The sequence below is a fragment of the Pongo pygmaeus genome, chromosome 17 (assembly GCF_028885625.2).
Source record: "Pongo pygmaeus isolate AG05252 chromosome 17, NHGRI_mPonPyg2-v2.0_pri, whole genome shotgun sequence".
NCBI lineage: Eukaryota > Metazoa > Chordata > Mammalia > Primates > Hominidae > Pongo > Pongo pygmaeus.
In genome coordinates, this window is record NC_072390.2 from 14,794,883 (window position 1) to 14,816,644 (window position 21,762).

Below are 21,762 nucleotides of genomic sequence, written 5' to 3' on the forward strand. Positions count from 1 at the left end.
TGCAAAGGGACATTTCTGAGAGCTTTGAGGTGAGGCCTATGGTGAAAAAGGAAATATCTTCACAGAAAAACTATGAAGAAAGTTTCAGAGAAACTTCTTCATGATGTGTGCATTCATCTCACAGAATTGAAACATTCTTCAGATTGAGCAGTTTGAAAACAATCCTTTTGGTACAAACTGCAAAGGGATATTTAGGAGCGCATTGAGGCCTATGGTGAAAAAAGAAATATCTTCACATAAAAACTAGAAAGAAGCATTCTGAGAAGCTGCTTTAAGATATGTGTATTCATCTCACAGAGGTAAATATTTCTTTTCATTGGGCAGTTTGTAAACTCTGTTATTCTAGAATCTACAAACGGTTATTTTTGAGTGCTTTGAGGCCCACATTGAAAAAGGGATTATCTTCACATAAAAACTAGTGAGAAGCTTGCTGAGAAACTACTTTCTGATGTGTGCATTCATCTAACAGAGTTGAAACTTTCTTTTGATTGAGCAGTTTGGAAAGTCTTTTTGTAGATTCTGCAAAGGCATATTTGGGAGTGCATTGAGGACTATGTTCAAAAAGGGAATATCTTCACATAAAAACGAGAAGGAGGTTTTCTGAGAAACTTCTTTGTGATGTGCACATTCGTCTCACAGTGTTGAACCACTCTGTTTATTGAGCAGTTTGGAAACATTCTTTTCATAGAATTTGCAAAGGGATATCTGGGAGCACGTTGAGGCATATGGTGAAAAAGGAAATATCTTCACATAAAAAGTATAAAGAAATTTTCTGAGTAACTCCTTTCTGACATGTGCATTCATTACACAGAAGTAAAAGTTTCCTCCCATTGAGCAGTCAGTTTTTATGTGAAGATGTTTCCCTTTTCACCATAGACCTCAAACTGCCTATATATATCCCTTTGCAGATTCTACAAAAAGACTGTTTCCAAACGGCTCAAAGAAAGTTTCCACTCTGCGAGATGAATGCACACATCACAGAGAAGTTTCTCAGAAAATTTCTGTCTACTTTTTATTTGTTGATACTCCCTTTTTCACCATAGGCCTCATACCACTCATAAATAACCCTTTGCAGATTCTACAAAAAGACTGTTTCCAAACTATTCAATCAAAAGAAAGGTTCAACTCTGTGAGGTGAATGCACCCATCACAAAGAAGTTTCTCAGAAAGCTTCTGTCTAGTTTTTATTTGACGATGTTTCCTTTTTCAATATAGGCCTCAAAGTGCTCACAAGTGTTCCTTTACAGAATTTATAAAAAGACTGTTCCCAAACTGTCCAGCCAAAACGAAGCTTCAACTCTTTGAGATGAATGCACACATCACAAAGAAGTTTCTCAGAAAGCTTCTGTCCAGTTTTTATTTGAAGGTATTTCCTTTTTCACCATAAGTCTCAAAGCATTCAAATTATCACTTTGCAGATTCTACAAAAACATTTTCCAACCTGCTCTATCTAAAGAAAGGTTCAAAGCTGTGAGAAGAAAGCACACATCAAAAAGAAGTTTCATAGAATGCTTCTGTCTAGTTTTTATGTGTAGACATTTCCTTTTTCACCATAGGCCAAAAAGGGATCCCAATTATCCCTTTGTACATTCTACAAAAGGACTGTTTCAAAACTGCTCAATCCAAAGACAGTTTCAACTCTTCGAGATGAATGCACACATCACAACGAAGTATCTCAGAAAGCTTCTGTCTAGTTTTTGTGTGAAGATATTTCTTTTTTCACCATAGGCTTCAAAGAGCTCACAAATATCACAAAGCAGGTTCTACAAAAAGACTCTATCCAAACTGGTCAATGAAAAGAACACTTCAAATCTGTGAAATGAATGAGCACATCACAAAGAATTTTCTCAGAAAGCTTCTGTGTAGTTTCTTTGTGAAGATATTTCCATTTTCACCATAGACCTGAAATCACCTACATACGTCCCATTGCAGATTCTACAAAAAGATTGTTTCCAAACTGCTTAATCAAAGAAAGCTTTCTACTCTGTGAGATGAATGCACACATCAAAGAGAAGTTTCTCAGAAAGTTTCTGTCTAGTTCTTGTTTCTCGATATTCCTTTTTTCACCATAGACTTCAAACTGCTCATAAATAACCCTTTGTAGATTCTACAAAAGGACTGTTTCCAAACTGCTCAATCAAAAGAAAGGTTCAACTCTGTGTGATGAATGCACACATCACAAAGAAGTTTCTCAGAAGGCTTCTGTCTAGATTTTATTTGTGGATATTTCTTTTTCACAACAGGCCTCAAAAAGCTCACAAATATCCCTTTGCATATTCTACAAAAAGACTGCTTCCAAACTACTCAATGAAAGAAAATTCAACTCTGTGAGATGAATGCACACATCACAAAATGGTTTCTCAGAATACTTCTGTCTAGTTTTTATATGAAGATACTTCCTTTTTCACCACATGCCTCAAACCACTCAAAAACATCCCTTTGCAGATTCTCCAAAAAGACTGTTTTCAAACTGCTCAATCAAAAGAAAGATTCAACTCTTTGAGATGCATACACCCATCACAAAGAAGTTTCTCAGAAAACATAAGTCTAGTTTTTATGTGAAGATATTTCCTTTTTCACCATAAGCCTCAAAGCCTTCACAAATATCACTTTGCAGGTTCTATGAAAAGACTGTTTCCAAACTGCTCAATCAAAAGAAAGTTTCAACCCTGTGAGACGAATGCACGCATCACAAAGAAGTTTTTCAGAAAGCTGCTGTCTACCTTTCATTTTTCAATATTTCCGTTTTCACCATAGGACTCAAACCACTGAAACATATCACTTTGCAGATTCTACAAAAAGACGGTTTCCAAACTGCCCAAATGAAAAGAGAGGTTCAACTCTCTGAGACGAATGTGCACATCATGAAGAAGTTTCTCAGAATGCTTCTCTCTAGGTTTTATGTGAAAATATTTCCTTTTTCACTGCAGACCTCAAACCACTCATAAATATCCCTCTGCACATTCTACAAAAATACTGTTTCCAACCTGATAAGTCAAAAGAAAGTTTCAACTCTGTGAGATGAATGCACACATCACAAGGAAGTTTCTCAGATAGCTTCTGTCTACTTTTTATGTGAAGGTATTTCCTTTTTCACCATATGCCTCAAGACGCCTTCAAATATCCCTTTACAGATTATACAAAAAGACTCTTCCCAAACTGCTCAATCAAAACAAAGGTTCAACTCTGTGAGATGTATGCACACATCTCAGAGAAGTTTCTTTGAAAACTTCTGTATAGTTTTTATGTAAAGACATTTCCTTTTACACTATAGGCCTCAAAGAGCTCAAAAATATCTCCTTACAGATTCTACAAAAATACTGCTTTTGAACTGGTGAATCAAAACAAATGTTCATCTCTGTGAGATGAATGCACACATCCTAAAGAAGTCTCTCAGAAAGCTTTTTTATAGGTTTAGGTGAAGATATTTCCTTTTCCACCATAAGCCTGAAAGCATTCACAGATATCTCTTTGCAGATTGTACAAAAAGACTATTTGAAAACTTCTCAGTCAAAACAAAAGGTCAACTATGTGAGATGAATGCACACATCACAAAGAAGTTTCTCAGAAAGCTTCTGTTTAGATTTTATTTGTAGATAACTCGTTTTTCACCATGGTTTCAAATTGCTCACAATTATTCCTTGCAGTTTCTAAAAAAGACTGTTTCCAAACTACTCAATCAAAAGAGCGTTTCAACTCTGTGAGATGAACACACACATCACAAAGAAGTTTCTCAAAAAGCTTCTGTCTAGTTTTCATGTGAAGATAATTCCTTTTTCAACAAAGGCCTCAATGGGCTCACAAATATCCCTATGCAGATTCTACAAAAAGACTGTTTCCAAACTACTCAATCAAAAGGAAGATTCAACTCTGTGAGATGAATGCACACATCACAAAGAAGTTTCTTAGAATAGTTTTGTCTAGTTTTTATGTGAAGTCATTTCCTCTTTCACTGTAGGCCAAAAATGGATCGCAAATATCCCTTTGCAGATCCTACAAAAAGATTGATTCAAAACTTCTCAATCAAAAGAAAGGTTCAACCCTGTGATACAAATGCACACATCACAAAAAAGTTTCTCAGAAAGCTTCTATCTAGTTTTTATGTGAAGATATTTCCTTTTTCACCATAGACCTCAAAGCTCTCTCAAATGTCTCTTTGCAGATTCTACAAGAAGACGGTTTCCAAACTTCTCAATCAAAAGGCAGGTTCATATCTGTGAGGTAAATGCACACATCACAAAGAAGTTTCTCAGAAAGCTTCTGTCTAGTTGTTATGGGCTGATATTTCCTTTTTCACCATAAGCTTCAAAGCCTTCAGAAATATCAGTTTTCAGATTCTACAAAAAGTGTGTTTCCAAACTGCTCACTGAAAAGAAAGGTTCAACTCTGAGAGATGAATGCACACATCACAAAGAGGTTTCTCAGAAATCTTCTGTCTGGTTTTTATGTGAAGATATTTCCTTTGTCACCATAGGCCTCCTATCACTCACAAATATCCCTTTGCAGTTTCTACAAAAAGACTGTTTCCAAACTGCTCAATCAAGAGAATGGTTCAACTCTGTGACATGAAGGCACACATCATAAAGTAGTTTCTCAGAAATATTCTGTCTAGCTTTTATATGAATATATTTACTTTCTCACCATATGCCTTAAGACACTCACAAATATCCCTTTGGAGATGCTCCAAAAAGATGGTTTCCAAACTGCTCAATCAAAAGAAAAGTTCAACTCTGTGAAATGAATGCACACATGACAAAGAAGTTTCTCAGAAAGTTTCTGTGTAGATTTTATTTGTAGATATTTCCTTTTTCACCATAAGCCTCAAACTGCTCACAAATATCCCTTTGCAGAATCTACAAAAAGACCGTTTCCAAACTGCTCAATCAACAGCAATGTTGAAATCTGTGAGATGAATGCACACATCACAAAAAAGCTTCTCAGAAAGTTTCTGTCTATTTTTTATGTGAAGATATTTCCTTTTTCAACATAAGCCTCAAATCGTTCACAAATATCATTTTGAAGATTCTACAAAAAGACTGTTTCCAAACTGATCAATCAAAAGAAAGGTTCAACTCGATGAGATGAATGCAGACATCACAAAGAAGTTTCTCAGGAAGATTCTTTCCAGTATGTATTTGTAGACATTTCCCTTCTCACCATAGGGCTCAAACCGCTCACAAATATCCATTTATAGATCTACAAAAGACTCTTTCCAAACAGCTCAATTAAAAGAAAGGTTCAACTCTTGAGATGAATGCACACATCAAATAGAGGTTTCTCAGAAAGCTTCTGTCAAGTTTTTATGTGAATGTATTTCCTTTTTCACTATTAGCCTCAAAGCTTTCACAAATGTCTCTTTGCAGATTTTACAAAAAGACTGTAGCCTAACTGCTCAATCAAAAGATCAGTTCCAAACTGTGAGATGCATGCTGACATCACAAAGAAGTTTCTCAGAAAGATTCTGTCTAGTTTTTACCTGAATATATTTACTTTCTCACCTTAGGCCTCAAACTGCTCACAAATATCCCTTTGCAGATTTTCCAAAAAGACACTTTACAAACTGCTCAATCAAAAGAAAGTTTCAACACTGTGATATGAATGCTCACATCAAAAAAAAGTATCTCAGAAATCTTCTGTCTAGATTTTATTTGTGGATATTTCCTTTTTCACCATAAGCCATAAACTGCTTAAAATTATCCCTTTGCAGATTCTACAGAAAGACAATTTACAAACTCCTCAATCAAAAGAAAGTTTCAACCCTGTGAGATGAATGCTCACATCACAAAAAAAGTCTCAGTAAGCTTCTGTCTAGATTTTATATGTTGATATTCCCTTTTTCACTTTAAGCCATAAATCACTTAAAATATCCCGTTGGAGATTCTACAAAAAGACTGTTTCCAAACTGCTCAATGAAAATAATGGTTCAACTCTGTGAGTTGAATGCGCTCATCACAAAGAAGTGTCACAGAAAGATTCTGTCCAGATTTTATTAGTGGATATTTCCATTTTCACCATAAGCCTGAAAGGGCTCACAAATATCCTTTGGCAGAATCTCTAAAAAGACTGTTTACAAACTGCTCAATCAAAAGAAACATTCAGCTCTGTGTGATGAATGCACACATCATAAACAAGGTTCTCAGAAAGATTCTGTCTAGTTTCTATGTGAAGATATTTCCTTGTTCACCATAGGCCTCAAAGCGCACCAAATATCCAATTGCACATTCTACTAAAAGACTTTTTCCAAACTGCTCAATCAAAAAAAAGGTTCAACTCTATGAGATGAAAGTGCACATCACAAAGAAGTTTCTCAGATGGTTTCTTTCTAGTTTTAATGTGAACACATTTCCTTTTTCACCGTACGCTTCAGTGGTCTCAAAAATATCTCTTTGCAGATCCTACAAAAGGCCTCTTTCCAAACTGCTCTAACAAAGGAAAGTTTCAACTCTGTGAGGCGAAATCACATATCATAAATAAATTTCTCAGAAAGCTTCTGTCTAGTTTTCATGGGAAGATATTTCCTATTTCACCTTAGGCCATAAAGGGATAACAAGTATCCCTTTACAGAATCTACAAAAAGACTCTTTCCAAACTGCTCCATCAAAAGAAAATTTCAACTGTATGAGATTAATGGATGCATCACAAAGCAGTTTCTCAGAAAGCTTCTGTCTAGTTTTTATGTGAAGATATTTCTGTTTCACCATAGGCCTCAAACGTCTAAGAAATATCCCTTTGCAGATTGGACATAAAGACTGTTTCCAAACTTCTCAACCAAAAGAAATTTTCAACTCTGTGTTATGAATGTGCACATCACAAAGAACTTTCTCAGAATGCTTCTGTCTAGTTTTTATGTGAAGATATTTACTTTTTCACCATAGGCCTTAAACCACTCCCAAATATCCCTCTGCATATAATACAAAAAGACTGCTTCCAAACTGCTCAATGAAAAGAAAGTTCAACTCTGTGGGATAAAAGCACACATCACAAAGACGTTCTTCAGAAAGCTTCTCAGTCGATTTTATGTGCAGATATTTAATTTTTCACCACAAGACACAAAGCGCTCCAAATATCCATTTGCAGATTCTTCAAAAAGACTGTTTCCAAACGGATCAATCAAAAGAAAGTTTCAACCCTGTGAGATGAATGCAAACATCACAAAGAAATTTCTCAGAATGCTTCTGTCTAGTTTTTCTCTGAATATATTTCCTATTTCACCATATCCCTCAATGGACTCACATATATCCTTTCGCAGATTCTACAGAAAGACTGTTTCTGAACTTCTCAATGAAAAGAAATGTTCAACTCTGGGAGATGAATGCACACATGAAAAAGAAGTTTCTCAGAATGCCTCTGTGTAGTTTTTATGCTAAGATATTTCTTTTTCACCATAGACCTCAAACCACTCAGAAACATCCCATTGCAGATTGTACGAAAAGATGGTTTCCAAACTGCTCAATGAAAAGAAAGGTTCAACTCTGTGACATGAATATGCACATCACAAAGAAGTTTTTCAGAAAGCTTCTGTTTAGTTTTTAAGTGAAAATATTTCCTTTTTCACCATAGGCCTCAAAGCCCTCCAAATACCCTTTTGCAGAATCTACAAAAAGAGAGTTTCCACACTGTTCAATGAAAAGAAAGATTCATATCTGAAAGATGAAAGCACATGTCACAAAGAAGTTTCCCATAATGTTTCTGTCTACTTGTTTTGTGAAGATGTTTTCTATTTCAATATAAGCCTCAAAGGGCTCACAAATATCCCTTTGCAGACTCTACAAAAAGACAGTTTTCGAACTGCTCCATGAAAAGAAAGTTTCAACTCTGTGAGACGAATGCACAAATAATAAATTAATTTCTCATAATGCTTCTGTCTAGTTTTTATGTGAAGATATTTCTTTTTCACCATAGGCATAAAACCGTTCAGAAATATCCCTTTGTAGATTCTACAAAAAGACTGTTTCCAAACTGCTCAATCAAAAGAAAGATTCAACCCTGTGAGATGAATGCACATATAACAAAGGAGGTTCTCAGAAATCTTCTGTCTTGTTTTTATGTGAAGATATTTCCTTTCTCAACATAGGCCTCAAAGTGATACAAATATCCATTTGCAGATTCTACAAAAAGACTGTTTCCAAACTGATCAATCAAAACAAATTTTTAACTCTCTGAGATGAAAGCACACATGACAAAGAAGTTACTCAGCTTTTCTCTAGTTTGTATGTGTAGATATTTCCATTTCACCTGAGGCCGTAAAGGGCTCACAAATATTCCTTTGAAGGTTCTACAAAAAGACTGTTTCCAAAGTGCTCAATCAAAAGAAAGGTTCAACTCTGTGAGATGAATGCACACATCACAAAGAAGTTTCTCAGAATACTTCTGTCTGGTTATTATGTGAAGATATTTCCTTTTTCACCATAGTCTTTAAACCGCTCAAAAATATCCCTCTGCAGATACTACAAAAAGACTATTTCCAAACCGGTCCATCAAAGAAAGTTTCAACTCTGTGAGATGAATGGACTCATCACAAAGAAGTTTCTCAGAATTCTTCTGTCTAGTTTTTATGTGAACATATTTCCTTTTCACCGTAGGACTCAAATTGCTCCAAATATCCATTTGCAGATCCTACAAAAAGAATGTTTCCAAACTGCTCAATCAAAAGTTAGGTGCAACTCTGTGAGACGAAAGCACACATCACAAAGAAGTTTCTCAGAAAGCTTCTGTCTACTTTTTATATGAAGGTATTTCCTTTGGCACCATAGGACTCAAACTGCTCACAAATATAACTCCGCTTATACTTCCAAGAGACTTTATCCAAATTGCTAAATCAAAAGAAACGTTCAACATTGTGAGATGAATGCACACATCACAAAGCAGTTTCCCAAAATGCTTCTGTCTAGTTATTTTGTGAAGATATTTCCTTTTTCACTATTTAAACCACTCAAAATTATCCCTCTGCAGATACTACAAAAAGACTGTTTCCAAACTGATCCATCAAAGAAAGTTTCAATTCTGTGAGATGAATGGACTCATCACAAAGAAGTTTCTCAGAATTCTTCTGTCTAGTTTTTATGTGAACATATTCCCTTTTTCACCATAGTACTCAAATTGTTCCAAATATCCATTTGCAGATTCTACAAAAAGAATGTTTCCAAACTTTGCAATCAAAAGAAATGTGAAACTTTGTGAGACGAAAGCACACATCACAAAGAAGTTTCTCAGAAAGCTTCTGATTACTTTTTATATGAAGGTATTTCCTTTTGCACAATAGGCCTTAAACTGCTCACAAATATAACTCCGCTTATACTTCCAAGAGACTTTCTCCAAATTGCTAAATCAAAAGAAACATTCAAATTTGTGAGATGAATGCACACATCACAAAGAAGTTTCTCAAAATGCTTCTGTCTAGTTTTCATGTGAAGATATTTATTTTTCACCATTGGCCTCAAACCACTCTGAAATATCCCTTTGCAGTTTGTACAAAAAGACTGTTTCCAAACTGCTCAATGAAAAGAAATGGTCAACTATTAGAGATGAATGGAAATGTCACAAATAGTTTTCTCAAAAAGCTACTGTCTAGTTTTTATGTGAAGATATTTCCTTTTCCACTCTAGGCCTCAAAACGCTCCAAATATCCATTTGCAGATTCTACAAAAAGACTGTTTCCAAACCACCCCATAAAAAGAAAGGTTCAACTCTGTGAGAGGAAAGTGCACATCACAAAGAAGTTTCTCAGAAAGCTTCTATCTAGTTTTTATGTGAAGATATTTCATATTTCAAAATAGGCCAAAAGGGGCTCACAAATATCCATTTGCAGATTCTAAGAAAATACATGTTCCAAACTGCTAAATCAAAAGAAAAGTTTAACTCTGTGACATGAATGGGCACATCACAAAGAAGTTTCTCAGAAAGCTTCTGTCTAGTTTTTACGTGTAGATATTTCTTTTTCACCATAAGCCACAAAAGGCTAAGAAATTTCCCTTTGCAGCTTCTACAAAAGACTGTTTCCAAACTGCTCAATTGAAAGAAAGGTTGAATTCTGTGACATGAATTGACACATCACAAAGAAGTTTCTCAGAAATCTTCTGTCTAGTTTTTATGTGAAGATTCTTCCTTTTTCACCATGGGCCTCAAATAGCTCCAAATACCCATTAGCAGATTCTGCAAAAAGACTTTCCAAACTGCTCAATCAAAAGAAAGGTTCAGTACTGTGAGAAGAAAGCACACATCACAAAGAAGTTTCTCAGAAATCTTCTGTCTAGTTTTTATGTGGAGATATTTCGTATTTCATCACAGGCCATAAAGAGCTCACAAATACCTCTTTGCAGATTCTACAAAACGACTGTTTCCAAACTGCTCAATCAAAAGAAAGGTTCGAATCTGCGACATGAATGGACACATCACAAAAAAGTTTTTCAGAATGCTTCTGTCTACTTTTTATGTACAGGTATTTCGTTTTCACCATAGACCTCAATTGGCTCAGAAATATCCCTTTGCACATTTTACAAAAAGACTATTTCCAAACTGCTCAAACAAAAGAAAGATTCAACTCTCTGAAATGAAAGCCCACATCACAAAGAAGTTTCTCAAAGTCCTTCTGTCTAGTTTTTATGTGAATATATTTCCTTTTTGACCTTAGGCCTCAAAGCTCCCCAAATATCCATTTGTAGACTCTTCAAAAAGACTGTTTCCAAAGTGATCAATCAAAAGAAAGGTTCAACTGTGTAGGATGAAAGCACACATCACAAAGAAGTTTCTCAGAAAGATTCTGTCTAGTATTTATGTGAAGATATTTCCTATTTCTCCATAGGCCTAAAGGGGATCACAAATATCAATTTGCAGATACTACAAGAAGACTGTTTCCAAACTGCTCAATGAAAAGAAAGGATCAACTCTGTGAGGTGAATGCACAGATGAAAAAGAAGTTTCTCAGAATGCTTCTGTCTAGTTTTTATGTGAAGATATTTCTTTTTCACCACAGGCCTGAAACCACTCAGAAATATTCCTTTGCAGATTGCACAAAAAGAATGTTTCCAAACTCTTCAATGAACAGAAAGGTTCAACTCTTTGATATGAATGCAAACATCACAAAAAGTTATCTCTAAAACCTTCTGTCTGGTTTTTATGTGAATATTTACTTTTTCAGCATAGGCATCAAACAGCTCACAAATATACATTTGCAGATTCTATACAATGAATTGTTCCCAAACTGCTCAATGAAAAGAAATGTTCAATTCTGTGAGATGAAAGCACACATCACAAAGAAGTTTCTCAGAAGGTTTCTGTCTACTTTTTAGGTACAAATACTTCCTTTTTCACCTTATGCCTCAAAGTGCTCCAAATATCCATTTACTGATTCTACAAAAAGAGTGTTTCCAAATTGCTCAATCAAAGGAAACGTTCAACTCTGTGAAATGAAAGCACACAGCACAAAGAAGTTTCTCAGAATGCTTCTGTCTAGTTATTATGTGAAGACATTTTCTATTTCACTATAGGACTCAAAGGGCTCAGAAATATCCCTTTGCAGATTCTACAAAAGGACTGTTTCCAAACTGCTCAATCAAAAAGAAGGTTCGCAAGCATCACAAAGAAGTTTCTCAAAAATCTTCTGTCTAGTTTTTATGTGAAGATATTTCCTATTTCATAATATGTCTCAAAGGGCTCAGAAATATCCCTTTGCAGATTCTATGAAAAGACTCTTTCCAAACTACTGAATGAAATGAAAGTTTCAAATCTCTGTGATGAATGCACACATCACAGAGAAGTTTCCCGGAATGCTTCTGTCTGATTTTTATGTGAAGATATTTCTTTTTCACCGTAGGCCTCAAACCACTCAGAAATATCCCTTTACAGATTGTGCAAAAAGGCTGTTTCTAAACAGCTCAATGAAAAGGAAGATTCAACTCTGGGAGATGAATGCAAACATCACAAAGAAGTTTCTCAAAAAGCTTCTGTCTGGTTTTTATGTGAAGGTATTTCCTTTTTCACCATAGGCCTCAAACTGCTCACAAACATCCCTTTGCAGATTCTACAAAAAGACTGTTTCCAAACTGCACAATGAAAAGAAAGGTTAAACTCTGTGAGATGAAAGCACACATCACAAAGAAGTTTCTCAGAATGCTTTTGTATAGTTTTATGTGAAGAAGTTTCCTTTTTCACCATAGCAATCAAAAGAAGGGTTCAAATGTGTGGGATGAATGCACACATCCCAAAGAAGTTTCTCAGAAAACTTCTGTTTAGTTTTTTGTGAAGATATTTCCTTTTTCACCATGGGCCTCAAAGCGCTCCAAATATCCACTTGCAGATTCTACAAAAAGAGTGTTTCCAATCTGCTCAATCAAAAGAAAGTTTCAACTCTGTGAGGTGAAAGCACACGTCACAAAGAAGTTTCTTAGAAACCTTCTGTCTAGTTTATATGTGAAGATATTTCATATTTCAAAATAGGCCTCAAAGGGCTCAGAAGTATACCCTTGCAGATGCTACAAAAAAGCGTGTTTCCAAACAGCTCAATCAAAAGAAAGATTTAACTTGGTGAGATCAATGCACACATTACATAGAAGTCTCTCATAATGCTTCTGTCTAGTATTTTGAGAAGCCATTTCCTTTTTCACTATAGGCCTCAGTCTGCTCATTAATAGCCCTCTGCAGATACTAGAAAAAGAGTCTTTCCAAACTGCTCAATCAAAATAAAGGTTCAAATCTTTGAGATGAAAGCCCACGTCACAAAGAAGTTTCTCAGAAAGTTTCTGTCTAGTTTTTATGTGAAGATATTTCCTATTTCACCTTAGGCCTCAAAGGGATCACAACTATCCCTTTTCAGATTCTACAAAAAACTCTTTCCGAACTGCTTCATCAAAGGAAAGGTTCAATTCTGTGAGATGAATGCACACATAAAAAATTAGTTTCTCAGAATGCTTCTGTCTTGTTTTTATGTGAAGATATTACTTTTTCACCATAGGTCTCAAACTGCAAACAGATATTCCTTTGCAGATTGCACAAAAAGTATGTTTCCACAATGCTCAATGAACAGAATGTTTCAACTCAGTGACATGAATGCAAACATCACAAAGAGTTTTCTCAAAATACTTCTGTTCAGGTATTATGTGAAGGAATTTAGTTTCTCACCATAGGCATCAAACTGCTCACAAATATCCCTTTGCAGATTCTACAAAATGACTTGTTGCCAAACTGCTCAATGAAAAGGAAGGTCCAAATCTGAGATGAAAGCACGCATCACAAAGAAGTTTCTCAGAAGTTTCTGTCTAGTTTTTATGTGCAGATATTTCCTTTTTCACCATAGGCCTCAAAGCACTCCAAATATCCCTTTGCAGATTCTACAAAAGGAGTGTTTCCAAACTGCTCAATCAAAAGAGAGGTTCAACTCTTTGAGATAAAAGCACACAGTACAAAGAAGATTTTCAGAAAGCTTTTGTCTAGTTTTTATGTGAAGACATTTCCTATTTCACCGTAGGCCTCAATGGGCTCACAAATATCCCTTTGCAGATTCTACAAAAGGACTCTTTCCAAACTGCCTAATCCAAGGAAAGTTTCAACCCTGTGACATGAATGCACACATCACAAAGAAGTTTCTCAGAATGCTTCTGCCTAGTATTTATGTGAAAATATTTCCTGTTCACCATAGGCATAAAATGTTGCAAATATCCATTTGCAGATTCTACAAAAAGACTGTTTCCAACCTACTCAATCATAAGAAAAGTTCAACTCTGTGAGATGAAGGCACACATGACAAATAAGTTTCTCAGAAAGCTTCTGTCCAGTTTTAATTTGAAGATTTTCCCTATTTCACCATAGGCCTGAAAAGGCTCACAAATATCCTTTTGCATATTCTAAAAAAAGACTGTTTCCAAACTTCTCAATCAAAAGAAAGTTTCAACACTGTGAGATGAATGCACACATCACAAAGAAGTTTCTCAGAAAGCTTCTGTTTAGCATTCATGTGAAGATATATCGTTTTTCACCATAGGCCTCAATGGGCTAAGAAATATCCCTTTGCAGATTCTACAAAAGGACAGTTTAGAAAACTGCTTAATCCAAAGAAAGTTTCAACTCTGTGAGTTGAATGCATACATCTCAAAGAAGTTTCTCACAACGGATCTGTCGAGTTTTTTTTGTGAAGATATAACCTTTTTAACCATTGGTCATAAACTGCTCATGAATATCCCTCTGCAGATACTACAAAAAGACTGTTTCCAAACTGCTGCATCCAAAGAAATGTTCAACTCTGTGAGATGAATACACCCATCACAAAGAAGTTTCTCAGAATGCTCCTGTCTGGTTTTTATGTGAAGATATTTCCTTTTTCACCATGGGTCTCAAATTGCTCCAAATATCCATTTACAGACTCTACAAAAAGAGTGTTTCCAAACTGCTCATTCAAGAGAAAGGTTCAACTCTGTGAGATGAAAGCACGCATCACAAAGTAGTTTCTGAGAAAGCTTCTGTCTAGTTTTTATGTGAAGATATTTCCTATTTCACCGTAGACCATAAAGAGCTCACAAATATTTTTTGCAGATTCTTCAAAAAGACTGTTTCCAAACTGCTCAATCCAAAGAAAGGTTCAACTCTGTGAGATGAATGGACACATCACAAAGAAGTTTCTCAGAATGCATCTATCCAGTTTTATGTGAAGATATTTCTTTTTCATCCTAGGCCTCAATGGGCTCAGAAATATCCCTTTGCAGACTGTAAAAAAGAACTGTTTCCAAACTGCTCAATCTAAAGAAAGTTTCACCTCTGTGAGTTGAATGCACACATCACAGAGAAGTTTCCCAGAATGCTTCTGTCTACTTTGTATGTGAAGGTATTTCCTTTTTCACCATAGGCCTCAAACCGTTCACAAATATCCCTCTGTAGATAAAACAAAAGGACTGTTTCCAGTCTGCTAAATCAAAAGATAGGCTCAACTCTGTGAGATGAAAGCACACATCACAAAGAAGTTTCTCAGAAAGCTTCTGTCTAGTTTTTATGTAACGATATTTCCTATTTCACCACAGGCCTCAATGGACTCAAAAATATCCCTTTCAGATTCTACAAAAAGAGTGTTTCTGAACTTCTCAATGAAATGAAAGTTTCAACCCTGTGAGGTGAATGCACACATAAAAAAGAAGTTTCTCAGAATGCTTCTGTCTAGTTTTTATGTGAAGATATTACTTTTTCACCATAGGCCTCAAACTGCTCAGAAATATCCCTTTGCAGATTGAACCAAAAGACTCTTTCCATGCTGCTCAATGAAAAGAAAGATTCATCTGTGTGAGATGAATGCACACATAAAAAAGAAGTTTCTCAGAATGCTTCTGTCTAGTTTTTTTGTGAAGATATTTCCTTTTTCACCATAGTCCTTAAAGCATTCAAAATTATCCCTCTGCAGATACTACAAAAAGACTGTTTCCAAACTGCTCCATGAAAAGAAAGGTTCAACTCTGTGAGATGAATGCACTCATCAGGAAGAAGTTTCTCGGAATGATTCTGTCTAGTTTTTATGTGAAGATAATTCTTTTTCACTACAGGCATCAAACGGCTCAGAAATATCCATTTGCAGATTGTACAAAAATACTGTTTCCAATCTGCTCAATCAAAAGAAAGGTTCTGCTCTGTGATATGAATCCAGGCATCACAAAGAAGATTCTCAGAAAGCTGCTTTTTAGTGTTTTTGTAAAAATATTTCCGTTTTCACCATAGGCCTAAAAGCGCTGCAAATATCCATTTGTGTATTCTACAAAAAGACTGTTTAGAAACTGCTCAATAAAAAGAAAAGTTCAACTCTGTGAGATGAAAGCACACATTGCAAAGCATTTTCTCAGAAAGATTCTGTCTAATTTTTATGTCAAGGTATTTCCTGTTTCATCATAGGCTGTGAAGGGCTCACAAATATCCATTTGCATATTTTAAAAAAAGACTGTTTCCAAACTGCTCAAACAAAAGAAAGGTTCAACCCTGTGAGATGAATGCACACATCAGGAAGAACTTTCTCAGAATGCTTCTGTCTAGTTTTTATGGGAAGATATCTCTTTTTCACATTAGGTCTCAAATGGCTAAGAAATATCCCTTTGCAGATTTTACAAAAAGACTGTTTCCAAACTGCTCAATAAAAGAAGTTTCAACACTGTGAGATGAATACACACATCAAAAAGAAGTTTCTCAGAAAGCTTCTGTTTTCTTTTTATTTGAAAATATTTCCCTTTTCACCATAGGCCTCAATGGGCTCAGAAATATCTCTTTGCAGATTCTACAAAATGACTGTTTAGAAAACGGCTGGATCCAAATTACACCATTATGGCTCACACACTGCAGCCTCAACCTCCCCAGGGTTAGGCTATTCCTCAAGGGATCCTACAGCCTCCGCCTCCCAAAGTGTTGGGGTTACAGGCGTGAGCCACCAGCACCCGGCCTGGGTTAATACATCTGGTCTCACTACATCTTAACTACACACCCATGAAGAACTCAAGTCAAGAGAGAGTTGGCAAGAGACTCTCAGCATTCTCTCCCGAAACCAGTTAGGTGGATGGCAGACGTGTGTCCCGAGCTCCTGGGGTTTTAGGTGACCATGTGTAGAGGAGAGATTTCCAATGTTTCCAGAGAGGCGTGAGCCACAGTTATTCGGGGCATCCGAACACGAGATGGGGTTTCTGACAGCAATTTAAGGCCAGGAAGGGCCAGAATCTGCCAAGGCCCATGTCCCAGGGTGGGGCCAATGGAACCCAAGGTAGAGGGAGTCAGCCGTCCTCACAGAGAGGACTCCAGCCCTAGGCCCCGCTGTGCAGACCAAATCAGAAGGAAGAGAGTCCTAAGGTCCTACATGCCACATCCCTCCACTGAACATGGGAGTGGATCTGTTTCCAAAACATGAGGTGACTTTCGCTTTGCAATGGATCACAAGGGGCCGGGCTTTCCAGAGTCGGCAGGATAAAGAAGTCATTCTGGCTCAGCCACCCCCATCCCCCGATAACTGGTGAATTTAAAGGAGTCGAGGCTGGCCGGGCCGGAGCCGCTACAGGGGGGAGGGTGGTGGGTGGGGTGGGGGTTTCCTGAGGCCCTGCAGAAATTGGGCCTTTGCCTCGAGGATGACAGTGCTGCAGGAACCTTTCCAGGCTGCTATATGGCAAGCACTAAACCACTATGCTTACCGAGATGGGGTTTTCCTCACAGAACGCCTTTATGCAGAAGTACACTCAGAAGAAGCCTTGTTTTTAATGGCGACCTGTTCTTACCTCCCAGAAAAGGCCTATAAAGCATATAGACTCTTTAAAAGACACAGTTGTCCTACACCACAATGCAAATACCTGCTTGCAAAATGTTGTGTTGATCTCAGTAAGCTTGCAGACTGGGAACAAATCTTATCTGGTGGAGTGTTTAATAAGCAGAAAAGCCATGATGATATTGTTACTGAGTTTGGTGATTCAGTTTGCTTTCCCCTTCCATTGTTGGGACGTGTATATTGCAAGACAGATCGGCTTGCCAAAGGATAAGAATGTTACCAAAAGAGACTTAGTTTAAATCCTTTCCTCTGGTATCCCTTTGAATCATTATGTGAAATAGGTGAAAAGCCAGATCCTGACCAAACATTTAAATTCACATCTTTACAGAACTTTAGCAACTGTCTGCCCAACTCTTGCACAACACAAGTACCTAATCACAGTTTATGTCACAGACAGCCTGAGACCATTCTTATGGAAACACCCCAGGACACAATTGAATTAAACAGAGTCAATTTAGAATCTTCCAATTCAAAGTACTCCTTGAATACGGATTCCCCAGTGTCTTTTATTGATTCAGCTGTAATTTCAACTGAAACTATCCCACTGGGAACAGGAACTTCCATATTATCTAAACAGGTTCAAAATAAACCAAAAACTGGTCAAAGTTTATTAACAGGACCAGCAGCTCTTAGTCCATTTACCCCAAGTTTTGGGATTTTGCCATTAGAAACCCCAAGTCCTGGAGATGGATCTTATTTACAAAACTACACTAATACACCTTCTGTAATTGATGTGCCATCCACTGGAGCCTCTTCAAAAAAGTCTGTTGCCAGAATTGGCCAAAATGGAGCAAAGTCTGTCTTCTCACAGAGTGGACATAGCCGAGAGGTAACTCCAATTCTTTCACTAACAGAAAGTTCTGGTCCATAAATAACTACAACACCTCAGGTAATGAGCCCCACTATGACATCTCCCCCAAATGCACGGCATCGAAGAAGTTCATGACTCTTTACTAGTGACAGTTCCACAACCAAGGAGAATAGGAAGAAATTAAAAATGAAGTTTCCACCTAAAATCTCAAACAGAAAAACAAAAAGTAAAGCTAATAAAGGAGGAATAACTCAATCTAATATAAATGACAACCTGGAAATTACAAAATTGGACTCTTCCAACAATTCAGAAGAGGAAATATCCACAATCACACCTCAGATTCAGGCTTTTAATCTACAAAAAGCAGCAGCAGAAGGCTTGATGAGCCTTCTTCGTGAAAGGGGGAAAGGTTATTTAGCTTTATGTTCATACCACTGCAAAGAAGCTATAAATATTTTGAGCCATCTACCTTCTCACCACTTCAATACTGGTTGGGTACTGTGCCAAATTGGAAGGTCCTATTTTGAACTTTCAGAGTACATGCAAGCTGAAAGAATATTCTCAGAGGTTAGAAGGATTGAGAATTATAGAGTCGAAGGCATGGAAATCTACTCTACAACACTTTGGCATCTTCAAAAAGATGTCGCTCTTTCATTTCTGTCAAAAGACTTAACAGACACGGATAAAAATTCGCCAGAGGCCTGGTGTGCTGCAGGGAACTGTTTCAGTCTGCAACAGGAACACGATATTGCAATTAAATTCTTCCAGAGAGCTATCCAAGTGGATCCAAATTATGCTTATGCCTATACTTTATTAGGGCGAGAGTTTGTCTTAACTGAAGAATTGGACAAAGCATTAGCTTGTATTCGAAATGCTATCAGAGTCAGTCCTAGACATTACAATGCATGGTAAGTGGTAATGAATTGTAAAGACAAAGTCTTGTTGATGGTGCTGGTAGTCACTAATTTTTCATGTTAGATAGCTCTTTACTGTCATGAATTTCTTTACTAATACTTAGGAATGGTACATACTGGTCAATAACTTCAAACTAACTTTTTTTATGAAATGTATGTCTTTAACAAACTCTTCAGTTAATTAATGATAATAGAATACGAGATGCTTATACTCAACAGTTTCAGTCTTCTACAAAACTTTTGCAGATACTGTAGTTGTGTTTTGTTTGTTTGCTTGTTTAGATTTGTTACTTGATTTGTTACTTTTTCTTCGAATACAAAAATGGTGATTGGGACAAAAAGTGCTTGGGAAATTGGAAAGGAATAGCATAATTCACTTATTGGATAATAGAAAAAAACACTGAAAAAGTTCACTAGCTGCTTTTTGACAATGTTCCGGTTTATTGAGTTACTATTAAGAACTTAGTGTATCCTTTATTTAGCAGTATCTCTGTTTTACTTTTTTGTATTTGTGTATAAGTAGACACATAGGAAATTACTACCTAGGTCATATTGTTATCAACTGAATAACATATGAAAAAGTTTGGTCCTACTTCTGCCTCAATACCATACTTACTGTTGACATTTATTGTATTTCTCTGGACTGACTTAAAAGTTTAAATATCAAGAGAAGGCAAGGCATGGTGGTTCATGCCTGTCATCCCAGCACTTTGGGAGGCCAAGGCAGGCAGATCACAACGTCAAGATATCGAGACCATATTGTGAAACCCCGCCTATATTAAAAGTATAAAAATTAGTTGGGCTTGGTGGCAGGCGCCTGTAGTCCCAGCTACTCAGGAGGCTGAGGAAGGATAATCGCTTGAACCTGGGAAGTGGAGGTTGCAGTGAGCCAAGATTATGCCACTGCACTCCAGCCTGGGTGACAGAGTGAGATGCCGTCTCAAGAAGAAATAAAATAAAAATAAAATAAAATAAAATAAAAGTATCAAGAGAAAGTATAATTCTGAAGTAGTAACTCTGAGGAAGCTTTTTTGTCAGATACGGTTATCTTTGGGGTTAGTTACTATAGCAGTTGAGTTTTAACACTTGATTTGCTTCTAAATCTGAAGCATTATATTACTAAAATATTTTTTGATTTGTGATTATGTTGTTTAAAGGATTATATATCATTTTGCAGTAGTAGTTGCAGTGCCTGAAAGATTGCCAAAAAAATAGTGCTAGCTATTGCTGACCAATGTAACAATCAACTTGCCAATATTGCCATCTCTTCCAATAGCTGTGTTCTCCATAATATTTTAAGAACTCAGTTCTTCATAAGGCTTGTGTTGTTTTTGATTTTTTCCCAAGTCTGGTGGATCCTTGTGCTGTTCTTTTTTAAATGTGTATTGTCGGTCCAGCTATTCTGCAGGAGACACATTCTTAAAAACCTTAACCATATCAAAAATTGTGTTTAAAGGAGGATTATTCAGACTGGCAAGCTTTTAGTAGGAGGAGTTTAAATGCTGACTTATTTAGGTAACTGTAAATACTGAGCAACTTTATTCTATCTACAAAATAGATAGCCTTGCTTTTCTTTTCACTTTCACTATAATTAGCACCATGTTTAATACCTTTTCTTCATCTATAACACAATTATAATGATATACAAACCACTCAAATAAAGCAGATATATTGTGCTCTAAAAAAAAGTCATTATATGGCACACAACGTGGTGTGACTCAAATCTAGAATCTCCAGTGAAAACCAATGAAACAGGGTCAAATCCCGTGACTACTAAAAATAAAAAAATGAGCCAGGCGTGGTGGTGCTGAGGCAGGAGAATCACTCTAACCCAGGAGACAGAGGTTGCAGTGAGCTGAGATCACGCCACTGTACTCCAGCCATGGGGGGACAGAGCAAGACTCCATCTCAGAAGCAAACAAACACAGAAAGCCAATAAAGGTGTTTAACTCAACATGTCAGGCTCAGGTCTCTTGACAGGATACATCCAGCACCCGGGGAAATGTTGATGGGTGGGGTGGAATCTATTTTGTGGCCTTAAGGAAGGGTTTGAGAGACAGTCCCGCAAACGTGATGGCCTAATGAAGCCCCTCCGCCCAAGAAGCGATATTCATTTGTATCCTGTAGCCACCCATGAGGGAGAATTGGGCTCTCTAAAGACACCCAAACCCCACCCCACCCCACCCCAACCCACCCCCCTGCTTCGTGAAATGAGCTCTCGCTCTGTTAGGCTCTATTCAGGCCGTGTGGTTTTGTAACTTCCAGCGTGTGTGCCTGGGTTGCAGGGTGGGGTTGGGGCGGCTGTGGATAGAGGAGGGGATAAAGCGGTGGTGTCCCGTGGGTGCCCAGTACGTGGGATGTGAGTGGGGTGGCCAGAGCCTAGGAAACTCATTGACTGTCAGGACGTCTCCCCTCCTGGTCCCCTCTCTGACCTACGCTCCACATCTTTGCAGTTCAGTGGGGACCTTGTGGGTGGAAGTCACCATCCCTTTGGACTTTAGCAGAGGAAGGCTGGGCTCCCAAGAGTCTCCCTGGAGTTGGGGCCTTGGGCAGGCTCACAAGGATGCTGAAGGTAATGGTTGGTGACAGTGATGTAAGTTGGAGGCCTCGGGCCAATGCAGAGGTATCCATTTGACCTCGGTGGGACAGGTCAGCTTTGTGGAGTCCCGTGCGTCCTTCCAGAGACTCATCCAGTGCTAGCAAACATGGTCCCGAGGATCCCAGCTCCCAGCAGAAGCACTTTTGTTCACACAGAATCCTGGGCAGGAAAG

The 21,762-nt window shown here is 37.3% G+C and overlaps 1 pseudogene; it reads left to right on the forward strand.

Moving 5' to 3' along the window:
* The first annotated feature begins 17,072 nt into the window (after positions 1 to 17,072).
* LOC129019056 (cell division cycle protein 27 homolog) lies at positions 17,073 to 18,977 on the forward strand (annotated as a pseudogene).
* Positions 18,978 to 21,762: the final 2,785 nt, after the last annotated feature.